Source organism: Mycteria americana, assembly GCF_035582795.1.
Source record: "Mycteria americana isolate JAX WOST 10 ecotype Jacksonville Zoo and Gardens chromosome Z unlocalized genomic scaffold, USCA_MyAme_1.0 Scaffold_30, whole genome shotgun sequence".
NCBI lineage: Eukaryota > Metazoa > Chordata > Aves > Ciconiiformes > Ciconiidae > Mycteria > Mycteria americana.
This window is the reverse complement of record NW_027445437.1, coordinates 1,393,967-1,406,490: the sequence shown is the minus strand read 5'-3', so window position 1 is coordinate 1,406,490 and position 12,524 is coordinate 1,393,967. Positions and strand designations below refer to the sequence as shown.

The 12,524-nt window shown below is 49.4% G+C and overlaps 1 protein-coding gene across 3 annotated transcripts in view; it reads right to left on the bottom strand.

Moving 5' to 3' along the window:
* RAB27B (RAB27B, member RAS oncogene family) overlaps positions 1–12,524 on the bottom strand; it is a 43,657-nt gene that overhangs the window by 21,001 nt on the left and 10,132 nt on the right. Inside the window, exon 1 of one of the 3 annotated variants that reach the window (XM_075489089.1) lies at positions 1,199–1,396. The exons of 1 other annotated variant lie outside the window; for it this stretch is intronic. The gene's annotated coding sequence lies outside the window, so the exon portion shown is untranslated. Of the gene's footprint in view, positions 1–1,198; positions 1,397–12,524 lie in introns of those variants that run through there. One more of the 3 variants, XM_075489085.1, reaches the window with a different exon arrangement.

Here is a 12,524-nt window from a genome sequence, read left to right as displayed (position 1 = left end):
TCTGATTAAAGAACTGAAAGAGGAGTCACACTCTCTCTCACTGGTGTGAATTAGCATAACTCCAGGACTCAGGCCTTTTTTTCCCCCCATATGCCAGCAAGAATGCGATTCATTTTACCTTTGGCAAGTTTTTTTTCCCCACCTTCAGCCCACGGCACAGAGCTACTTTGAAAGAACTTTTATAATAGCGTTCAGAAGAGGCAAACTATTTCTCGGCTACTCTGGGTACCTGCCTTTCTCCTCCTGCCACAGCCACTCGCAAAGACGCTTCAGTTAAACTCTGCAGAAGTTGTGCTTGGCTACAAACTCACGGACCAAATCTGTTTCCACGATCCCTGCAAAGCGCATAAAACTGCATGAAAGAAGCCTCTCCACAATAATCTGATCTAATAGGTATAAAAGAGTATTAACCGTGCACTGGCATAACAATGCTGTTCAGGGTATTTCTCAAAGCAGCTTGCCTTTTTTTTTTTTTTTTTTTAAATGAGAAAGTGCATTCAGCTGATCTTTTTATATACTTCATATCACATTCTCATCTCATTCCTCCACCCAAATTAAGGAGTGACAGCAGACACAGCACCATAAAAACCTGTCTGTTCACGGAAGAACTATTTCGGGGTAACTATATTTGGACTTTCCAGAATAAGAGCGCCTTGTTACGAATTCACTTTATGCTGTACATACATCATTCATTTACATGCATCATTCACTAGATGCTTTATACTGCCCTTCCCTTTCTACAAGCCAGCTCTTTTATGTTCACCGATCTACCAGCTCAAAATGCAAGATCTGACAGAAATCCAGGCAGCTCAGACCCCCACTGCACGTCCCCCGCTGTCAGGAGGACACCACAGTCGCGATAGTGGCCGCATGTCGGGGGTGGGACTCCCGCCCGGCGCCCCGCTCCAGCCCGCGGCCCGGGGCGGCTGGAAGCCGCCCCGGGCCGCGGGCTGGAGCGAGGCGGCTGGCCGGGCTCCGTGCTCACCTTCCCCAAGCCATTTCAAAGCACCCCGCAACCGGCTCCCCAGCCTCGGTCTCCATTTTACCCTCCCTCCCCACACAAAGTCCCAGGGCCGCCCCGAGCCGCCCCGGCCCACAGCCTCGCCGGGCCGCGGGAACGGTGGAGCCGAGGCCGCCAACGGCGGGAAGGGTCGCCCCGGTTCTTCCCCCCCCTCCTCTCCCCGCCGGCGGCAGAGACCTGTTCTCCGGGAGAGCCGCGCCGCCTGCGCCTCTTTCCTCGCTGTCGGCGGCGATGGAGGGACGAGCGAGGCGCGGAGCACCTCCCTCTGCGGGAGCCCGGCGCCGAGGCTGGGCTGAGGCGGAGGCGTCGCTACCGGGGCCGACGCACGGATGTGGGCGCTCGCCCCGGGGCCGAGGCTGGCGGCTGCCGGCAGCGGGGCGGGGACGGGATGTGAGGGGAGGCCGGGTTCTCCTGAGGGAAAGCACCCTCCGCCGGCCCTCTCCGCCACGGGTGTCTCTTCCTGAGACGGTAAAACCTGTGCTAGCGAGGAGGAGCTCACCCTTCCCTCTGGGAAGGCAGGCGACGGGCAGGAAAGCCCGGGGGACGGTGCCCAGCCAGCTGGGAGCAGGTCAGGCCAAAAAGCCCTCAGAGAGCGAGAAGAAGGGGTCTCACGGTAGACCCCCTCCTGCCCTGATTTTCCCTCAGGCGAACCGGCCCATCTCCAGCGGAGGGTTTTCAGCTTTCCCCCTGAGGAAACCACGGGCCTGAGCAGCGTCTTTTGCTCTGAGGGAGAGTCCCTGCCCCAAGCGGGACACAGCCATCGCCTTTCCTTGGCCTGCGAGCGGGGCCCAGCCCTGCCTTCCTGGAAGGAGGAGAAGGGCAGGAGCTTGCGACCCGAGTCCCGCAGCCCGGCCAGTCCCAACTTGCGCCCTGCCGTGGGTTTGGTGCGCGTTTGGGTTTTGCCAGCGGTTCTCCAGGGAGCAGCCCTGGCTGAGCACGATGCCATGTTGCAGGCCTGAGCCAGAGCAAAGAGCAGCTGTAACCTATTACTTATCACCCCACCCCAAAAATCCTTAGGGGAAGAAGTTTAAAGGGCTTCTTTCCACAGCCTTGCTAGCTCAAGTTACCTCAAATTTTCCCTTTAATCCATCTCCTACTTCCCAAAACTCAATCCGAGGCAGTTGGCCAGCCGGGTTGTGTTTCAAACCCTGCTGCTATTCCAGTATCCCAACACCGTGACGATCGAGCGGTGCAGCTTCAAGAGTTCATCCAGTGCTAATGCAGTCACTGCTAACCCAATCGCTCTCTGCTACTGAAAAAAAAAAAAAACAGTATTTTGTAGCTGAAGTGCTTCCACACAACAATCCTAGGACTGGAGTACCTTCGGTGAGCTCAAACAGCCCAACAGCGCGGTTATAATCATTTCTGCTACAGGCTTGTCATTCCGTGAGGCTAACTCTTTACCCTAGCTTGAATTGAATTTGATGGCTCCGTTGCAGAGCACTTGAGAAGCCTCACAAGGCTGGGAGAGACGCGTTCTGTCTCTAGTACTGCACATTGGTATTCATGTGGAAAACAAGAACAACATTTGCACTGCACTGCTGATAACTGGCACATAGTACTAGCATAGTTTGGCCCCAAAATATCTGCGATAAAAATAAGAACGCAATAGGCAGGAAGAGGGAGAGAGCTGAGTGAGAACAGCGCAGAAAAAGAAGGGCTGGTGTTACCCTGTGTACTTATTTTGGCAAGGTTATAGCACATGGCAAAGCCCTTGGGTGGCAGAGCTGCGTGTTCAGAGCAAGTTCGAATAATTTCGCTCAAATCCTTGGGCTTGTCGTCGTTTCAGCAGAGTGTACTGTGAAGTTATAACTTGTAACTCCTCTTTTATGTGTCATTTTCTTGCGTGTGAGGTCATCGGTGAGATGTGATGGGGAATGCTGAGGCATCACACCCATAAAGTGGGTCGATAGAACATGTCACCGGGTGAGGAACAAAGAACGGGAGTTTGAGCTTCATACCCTACTTGAACATACCCTACTTGAACACCTTCTGCCATTATTTTTTCTGTTTAGATTTCCGTGTGTCCAGAGATACCTGCAAAACTGGGATAGCTGCAGGTAACTTCTCATCGTCCCGGGAGGACGATCCGGCTGCAGATCCTGCGCCCAGTCCCACTTTCTAGCGCTTGCAGCCACTTAGAGGTCTGTTGCAATGGTTTCTGCCTTTCCCTGGGGTTTGTCACTGGCAATGTCTCAAAACAGTGCTGTCGCTGCCACAAGAAAAAGAGTTTTTCTGAACAGTTTTGTTCTTTGGGCTGCACAGCTCACAAATAAACCTTCTTCTTACTGATGGCGCACACATCCTTTTTGAAAAATACTTTCGTGCAGCTCAGCTGGGAACAGCAGTCATTCAGTTTAAGATCAGTCAGACCGGTTGCCAGCGTTAGCTGCTGCACCGTTCGTAAATGGGTTATCGCTGGGCTGTTTGCCCCTTTCCTCGCTGGTAAATGCCCAGTGCTCTTAGGCAGAGGAGATCAAACTGTTGGCAAACATTTCTTTGAGGCCTCACGGCTCAGAACTTCGCACCCACACAGTATCTGACAAATTGGCTTGCAATCAGCAGTGATTCAGTTTGGCCGCACAGGCAATTAGTAACTCTGCTGGTTGCCAGCTCTTTTTGTATAACTGGAAATGTTTTGCTATGACGGGCGGTTTCAGACAGAAGCATTTCTCTAAAGCCCTTGCAGTTTCTAGATAAGTTTTCTCTTTATCTCCTCTAGGCTGCTAAATGTTAAATAAAACCACGGTAGTTGTGTTTCTTTTGGGTCCCTTAAATGAAAGGCGAATGTCTTACTCAGTAACCTCAGTTTCCTGCTTATTCCTCTAACAATTAAAATTCAGCCTTATTCACAAGAACAGGAAATGTGCATGGATCCTGTTCTTTCCAGATAGAGAAATTTCAGTGAAGCAGCAATGACTAAACAAATACTTTACAGAGTTATTAGAGAACATCATAAAAAATTAATATCGAAAGGGTGTATTTCCTGATACACTGGTTTTTTAAAAGAGGGCTGGATCTGCTTTGGAAGTAGTAGCAGGATGTGGTATTCATGCGCCCTGTGACGAGCATGTTTGCATTAGCTGCGATATTGTCCCACAAGGAAAGCAAATATGTTCTCTCACCTGCTCTCCCTGTGCCCACAGCCGGGAACAAATACCAGCTCGGCATAGCTTCACTCTTCTCCAGCAAGAAGGAAGCAGCTGCAGCCAACTCTCTCTCTCCCCTGTTTTTCCTTTAATTATCCCAGAAAGTTATTTCTTAGTCCAATTTGTCTTTAAGGCCTGCTCTACTTGGGGGGGGGGGATCATTGTAACTGTGTTTACCAGAACTGGTGTGTGCCTTTAAGTAAGCTGTCTTAAACCAGTTCTTGTGGCTCGGTTGTGGTTTTTCACAAAGTATTAATAGCATCATTTTTCATCTCACCAATGCAAGCTAAATTAATGTCTATTCAACCTCATTAAACCTCTACAAACTTCTCATGCAAATGCCCTCGATCTGCTTTAGCCTTGCTTATCTCACTCAGCGTGGGTCTGTAAGGACTGGGGCACGCTGCTCTCTTACGGTGGCCTAACAAGTCACACGCATCAGGTAGGATTTCTGTCGCTGGGGCATGCGACGTGCCAAATACGTGACCTGTCATGGGGAGCCTTAGCACACGTAAGACTGCCCAGTGGCCCTCCGAAGGGCTGTTGGCAGCAATTAGTGATACTTCATGAAAGCAACCAGACGCGGGGATGTCTGAACTGAGTAATGACAGTGTTGCTAGCATATTTCATATTCTTGCTCATCCTGTCCTTGACCAAAGTGCTTCTCTGAGGGGAAACTTTCTATACGTTTTAAATAGTATCGAGCATGTTTCTTGGTCCTCTATGCAAAATAAACTCACCCAGCCTAAGCTCACAAGCAGTAGTATAAGGCATTTGTAAAAGGCTTATTTAGATTAAAACATAGAAACTAGATACAAGACCAAGGTGAATCTGGAGCGAACAGTTGCCTTAATTACATAAGGCCGACAAGTTAATTAGATAAGGCACGTGTTGCAGATTTATTTAAGTCTTATATGTGTTGCACGTGTTGCAGATGTATTTAAGTCTTATATGTCTGTCCTGCTTTCTCCTCTTCCTCCTCCATTCCTCTGCCACCCACATCCTCTCCCCGTTGTGCTAGGCATCCACGAATGGTTCAGGTCCCCGGGAGCTCCTGTCACCCCTTCCTCTGGTTCATGTGCTCGCTGGATGCTGGGCTAGATGATTGTTGTAGGTCCCTTCAAACTGAAATCTTCTAGTCCCGTCTAGTCTGGTCTAGCCTAGTTTATGTCTGCACTCCTACATAGAGACAGAGCTCACCTCTTGCTGCTTGTCAGTTGAGCTTAGCTCCGCTGAGCCCAACAACACTCCATCAATTCATGCCGATAGGGTATTTAATCCATTATATGTTTCCTAAACAATAATAATTCAGCAGGATATCCTCATGTTTTCTGCACCATGATTCGATAGCCAGGGGCTAATTAGTTAAGAATAAGAGGAATGAACAAGGTTGGTCAGAAACCAATCTCCTCTTCTGCCCAAAATGATGTTAAAAAGAAAAGCCCTGATTATTTAGTTGTTTATTGCAACAAAGTTTTTGGATTAAAAGACATTTTTCATCTAGAAGGTCGCCCCAGATTTTTTTCAGACCCAGAAAATGTTATTTTCCTGAAAAAAGAACGTTGTCAAGGCCAGCAGATAATGACCCTGATCGTTTCTGCCCAGTCAAAAATTCAATCTGCAGTTGCAAGGAATTTGCCTCACTCTTTAAAATCAGATCTGTTATTTAACTTCAAAATGCACCCATTTTTCCTAATTCCCTGCGTTACAATGCTTTAAATATTTGATGTGCCCAACCATTCATAAACAAACCAGGATCACTTTGATGTTGCAAACGCCGAGTAGCAGCACCTAAATAATCGTGTGCATCTGCATTTATTTATTCATGGCGGAGAAAGCTGTAGAATAAAGCCTACGTCAAACGTCATCAGTTCCTTGATTTTGACGTGGTCTCCCGTGACTCTCACTTGCTGCAGAAGCAGCAATTAGTAAGTGCTGGCCAGTTGGAAAAATAATAATGTTCCTTTTCGGTACCTGGGGCTGTTGTGATAGGAAAAAATGCTCTGATTTGAACAGACTTGTCTCGTTATCTTAACTTCATTTGAGCTGATTTATAACAGCTTATCACGCTGTGTCTGCGTGGGTTCCTCTTCCCTAAGTTTTCTCTGGACATTTTCATGTTATCTCCGGCAACGTTACAAAACCAGAACAAAACACAACAGAAAAATATTACATGCAGGCCTAAACTGCATCTCTTTTGAGCAAGCTACTCCTGCGTTTCAGCAGAGCTAGCTGCGGATTTGCTTTAAAACTCTGTGGAATTACTTTTAGAAACTCAGAAAAACAGGCTGAAGGAAAACACCCAGCTTTGTGCCGTTCCCCCTCTCCCGCCATGGTAGCTGTGGTCTCCCGAGGCACCGGTCGGTGTCATAACTGCAGGATTTTCTGTTGATTCGTGTACCGAGTCAACTCGCAACACGGGAAAGGAAGCTGCTCGCTTGCAGGGTGGGTTTCCCGGGATGACGGGGAAGGCAGAGCCTGGCCCGCGCTCGGGTCCCCGCTGCTCTGCCAGCCTGGGCGGTGAGGCAGCGACCGACCCGCGGGGCTACAGGAGAGACAAGAGGGCAGAGCAGGGTTTACCCCAGCAACGGACACGGTGATGTACACTTCTGCAGCAGGAGGAAGCGGTGCAAATATCATTGCCAGAATCTCTGCTGGAAAAAGGGAGGAAAAGAAGCCTCTAGTGTTGTCTCGCAAACGGAGTTTGTTACCCGGTGTGCAACACCCGATACGCGCACCGAGCCGAGATATCGGTTTATTTTCAAGCTTTGCGCAAGCCCGGGTGCTAGGTGCTAGCTCCACAAAGCTAGCACCCCCTCGTTCATACAGGTGCAGTATTTATACAGTCCAGTTATACATATGCATAAGAAATGATATCAATCAGTTTTCTATTGGTCTACATTTTCCCATTTTATTCTTAAAGCTACAGTATTACTTTAATATTCTGCGCATGCCCAAAGGTGAGGGGTCTCCGCTTGGGCCGGGGTCTCCAGCTCGAGGGGTGGGACTTTTAGTATTATCATGAGGACAGTTCGCGTGAGGGTGCTTCTTATCACACCGCTACTAGTAGCTCCAGATTGTTCCCAAAACATCTTAATTAGCTTACATACTTCTCCAGGATGTGTTTCACTTCCCAAGGACAATCGTTTTAATTGGACATTCCACATTCCGGCCTGAATCCCCCTTATCAACTTTACGTAAGTCCTGGCCTTCCACCAGCTCCTGATTGACCTATGCACTGAGAAGAACGGGATAATTCAATTAAAAAGCGAGCCGGCGGAATGGCAGAAATATAGGCGAAAGCCCCCGTTTTCTGAACCAATAGCTCAAAATTGTTTGCTGTAGTTCACACAAAACGTATCTGCCCGGATGAAGAAGTTCTGATGATCAGGTAGATCAGGTCTACGCCCCGAACTACCAGCCAAGGTGGCTGTAGAGATCTCTTCTGCCCATCTTGCAAGTCCACAGGAGTGATTCGATGAGGGTGACTTCGTGAGTCCGTCACAGAGGCAGAGGACAGGGGTAATTTAGGGATGTGGCAGCACATCCTATACAATCTATCTGAGCCAACTGTCACCACCAACGAACCTCCCGATGTAGCTTTGTGCAAGCCATCAGCTCCTTGAAGTATTTCCATATGCTCATACGTCCGCCATCCAGAATATCAAACGGAAGACATTTTAGCTAGGAATCACATAAAAAAATCTTTCTTTGCACCAAAAGTGGCTCTTATTACATGCAGCATAGCGAGGGCTAAAAAGCTCTGAATGAAATTAATCTGTAAAACCTGGAAACAGAGTGCTCCTTAATGTGCTGAGCGAGCCTGATTTGCCGGGCCCTGGAAAATAGTGTGGAGTGACGACAACGAGGAGTGCTTTATCCCCGCTAAAAATTAATCTAACAAGATTTCCATAAAATTACGACCCACTGAGAAAAGCTTCCGGATGCACGCCGGCTAATTAAACCCTGCAGAGGCAGCGTGTGGTCGGAGGTGCGTGGGTGCTGGCGGGGAGGTGCGGTGGGCACCTGGTCGCTCCTCGCAGGCACCTCTTGCTCCCCGCCCTGCCCCTTTCTCTTTAGAAACTCTGCCTGGGAAGAATAAAATGAAAGCTTGAGCCAAGCGGGAAGCTGGAGCCAAGGGCTGTGCGATGGCCCCCGGTGGGCAGGACGGCATTGCCTGGGAAATGGCCTTGGGCTGGCGGGGACGGCCGGGGTGACCTGTCTGCTGAAGCAGCACGTGGGGGCAAGATGCAAAACCCGATGGGGTCTAAACCACAGCTGCAGCCTGAGCTCGGGCAACTGAATCGCTCCCCCATATTCGAGCAAGAGGGGCCACAGAAATACAGGAGGACACGCATGCCGTAGGTGCTTCACAAGCGCTTCATACCTAGTTGGAGAAAGGACAGGTGATTTAGCCCAGAAGGAACAAACGTGGCCTGAGTGCTCCACACCTTTGACGAGAAGTGGCTCTTCACATTTAAATGGAAGCGTATGAGGCGAAATAAAGATTCACCGCAGAGGCAATCAGCGGCGCAAATTCAAATCAGACTCATCAAGCCTTGTTAGCTCCTGCTCGGCGTTGACCCAGTTGGGTCCCGGGTGGCTTCTGCAGAGCCGCTCGTGTGCGGAGATGCTGCTGTCCAGGGGGGCGGCTGGCCCGGGCATCCAAATGAGCTTGAAGAGCTGCTCAGCGCTCCGTCAAGCGTGGGAGACGTGCCGTGCATGCCGTGCTGGGGCTGCCGGTGGGCCCGGCGCGTGGCCGATCGTCACCCTGACTGTGCTCTAGGTGTAATCATCGCAGCCTGCTCAAGATTCTCCCTAGGGTATTTAGTTATTCCCCTCTAACCGTATGCACTGTTATGCAAAGGACACGAACGGGAGGCAATCGGGCTTTTTCACATCGTTCCCCAGGCTCTGCCGTGGTTGTGTTTCGTATTCTGCGTTTTCCTGGCTATCCGAGGTCCCTCCGCTGTTGCAGCTGGAATGGTTTCCTCATCTCAGGAGCACAGCACAAACCGTTTGGCCTCGATTTTGTAGGTAAACAAAATATCCCCCCGCTCTGCAAATCTTGCTGGTTTTCCCTTGGCGTGACGCTGTTCCGAGAGCACTCGCAGGGGTTCATTCCCCGTGAGCAGAGCAGCAAGGGCACCGAGCCTCCGACGGTGTCTGCTCTTGGGTAGCAGCTGGGGCATATAAACCTTGAAATACTCTGTGATTGTCGGTTGAAACCCACTTGAAAAGATTTTAGAATCTGTCCAAGCCTTTTATTAGTTATTTCCTATTTCTCTGTCTTCCTCCTCTTTTTGTTTTTTTTTTTGTTTGCAGGTCTCGTGTATCGGTGTTTTCACTGCCAGTGCCTGGAGCACAAACAGCATGCAAGGCTTTACAGGGGGCGATCCTGTTCTCTTTAGAAAGCCAATATCTTTTATTTTCCATGGAAACAATCCATCAAGATTTTATAATCTCGATGAGTGGTGAAAGGCTCGCTCGGGCAGCGTAAGCCTCCTTTCTGCAAGAACACGTAGCTATAGACGCACAATATTCTTCTTGTCTCTGATGTCTTCGCTGTTTCGCACGCACCAATTTTAACCAGTAAAAGTTTCTTTTTCTTTCTCTTTTGCTTTGAGGATCTAATTCTCAGTGTTATACCTTACGAGAAGAGAATTACGCAGATAGTTTTTCTTAAAATAAAAGGTAGTGTCTTGAGATGACTATGAACAAGAAAAGAGTCTTTAATATTAATTTTTAAATGGAAGTTTCAACTCTCTCCTTTTTTTTTATAACTTTGCTTCACTATTTGCAGTCATTAAGGAGCCACATAAATGTTCACGGGAAAGAAATGCAAAGCTCAAACACTCGAAATACTGACTACCTGCGAATTTTGAATTCTGTGTTGAATTGTGACAAGTTGCCACTCAAAATTAATTGCCTTTGGGTAATTTAAAGTACATGACTTTGTGTAACTTACCCAAAGATAATTAATTTTGAGGAACAGAAGCTCTAGCATGTGATCTGGACTAAATTCTTGAATATGGAATATTCAGAGCAGAACTGGTAATTGGCAGGCCACAAAACAAAATACATTTCACTGACTAAGTAACTGATGAAACAAGCTGGAGACCACGTTGAATAGAGAATATCAGCTTAAAAAAAAATCCTCTTCTGTCCAATGCAGACACAAAAGGGAAGGCGAGGTCGAGGGTGCCCACCCGGAATGGGGGACCCACGCCTTTGCCTTCAGTGGGACGCGGTGAGCGGTGGCCCTGCGGCGGCAGGGGTGGGAGCTGATGGCCCTGGAGAGCCCACGTTGTCCGGCCTCCCCACTGTACGTTACCAGTAGAGGATGAAGTGTGTCCGAAAACATCACAAACACCCATCTGTCCTCTGTTGGTCTTTCAGCTAGAACGGACCATTAATGCACATTTCTGCCATCCTCCTTTCCAGCAAGCGCTAATATCCCTGAATAACTCCAGGACCTGGCTGTGAAGAGTTTTAAAAGCCCTTTTAGACAGGAGGATATTTCTTCCTTACTTTGACTGAGACATTTTCATCCCAGTGGGACGGAGCCAGCTATTGTCGTTGAATGTCCTCCTCACGTTGCCTGGGAGCTGTGCCGGCTGAGCGGCGGGAGGAGACATCATTAGGAACCAAAAGGTAGCGCCCACCACGGTGTGCAAGTGCGAACGAGTGGATTTAAACTCGTTTGCCATGTAATCGTGTACCCTGCTCGTTAGCCTTCCGCTGGAATAAGGAGGATCGTTATTTGTGTTTGCTGGACCGCTGCCGATGGCGCGCGGGCAACAGCAGAGCCTGGTCCGATATCGTGCTGAAAAAACCCCCACTCTGTCCCATTTGCCCTAATAAGGTATTTATCTAGAAGTCTTAGAAAAATTATTCCAGTGTCGAAATTATCCACATATAATGGACTAAGCAACTGAATTGTGGCACGAGCACGGCCACTTCTTCCTACCTAAGTAGCCCCATGAGGCAGAGCAGCAAGATGCCTCTGGTTCCCCATTGCGTGTTCGGGGGGGAGGCGAGGACTTTAAATTCTCTTCTCCTGGGCAGCAGCCCCTGCTGGGAGCGGGGTTGTAGGGCACGCTCCTTATTCCTTCCAGCCGGACCTATAAACCCAGCACGCTGCGAAAAACCATTGCAAAGAAGCAGCACCGAGCTCTCCAGACACAGGCAGCGGGGAAACACCGAGGGCTGGGACACATTGCAAGCCCCACGGAGGTAATTCGGTGCCTTAGTGAGGCTTAGCAAGAGACGCTTTCCCGTTGTGATTAACAGCCCCGAACCTACTGCTCCTGGCAGCTCAGCCAAGGCGATCTCTTGGGGTTCGGGGTTTGTTCCCTTTTTTTAAAGACAGCTGGTGAGGAAATCTTATGGAATTCTCTGGGCGTTCACAGAGGATTTGGGAAATCTGATTTCCATACTGCCTGCTGCTAGAAGTATTTTTAAACCTGTATTTCCCACTTTCAAGAGACAGCGCACAGGAGCGTGCCAGCAGTCAGCCGGCAAGTCAGAACCATGTTTTTCCATAGACTACGGAAAAGGTCCCTGACAAATAGTTAAAACCCCCCCGAATATTATCAGAAGAGGTAAGCTCGCTGCAGGGCTGGTCAGCACCTCTGTTAGAAAACATGATCTACGAATCAAACCAGGCAGCAATAAGGTGGGTTGGGGGCTGGCCAGGGTAGGAAGCATCCCTGGGGACCACGGCCACGTCACTGCACAGGGACATGGGCACTCGTCCCTGCTGTATGCAGCACCGCTGGCATCGCCCCGTAGGAGCAACCAGGGTGGCTGTCGCAGCAGCCTTCCCCATGCAGCCATGGCACGGGCATTGATGGCTCTGACAGCTTCTCCCCTTGGTCGCCGTAAGCGATTTTTGGTGGTCAGCTGAATTATTTTGTTGCACTAAACGCTCTCCTAAGCCTTCAGGCGAAGCTGAGGAGGAAGAAACCTGGTGGAGGTTGCTCTGTCGTTTGGTTTCGCTGAACCAGTTCACTGCTGTAAGGCGGGCCAAGATGTTGGGAGGCACAGATTGTCAAAGGAGAAAAATGTAAAACTAGGTGGACGTCATCTCACCCCTCCCCTGGAGAAGCTGAGGCCGGGTTTCCTTATCACAGACCCTTCCTCTGCTGAGCTGAACCTGTTTCAATTTTTCGACCTCTGTTGCAACGTGGAGATGCCAGAAAGGACTATTCTAGGTGTCTCAGCCCAGTCCAGGCGACTCCCCACAAAATGGGAACGGGAAAAAGTCCACGTCACTGATTAAGACCTTTGCGTCCTCGTTGAAAGCTGTCTTTTGATGTCTTGTGAGCTGCGGCAAATCCTAAACCTCCAGG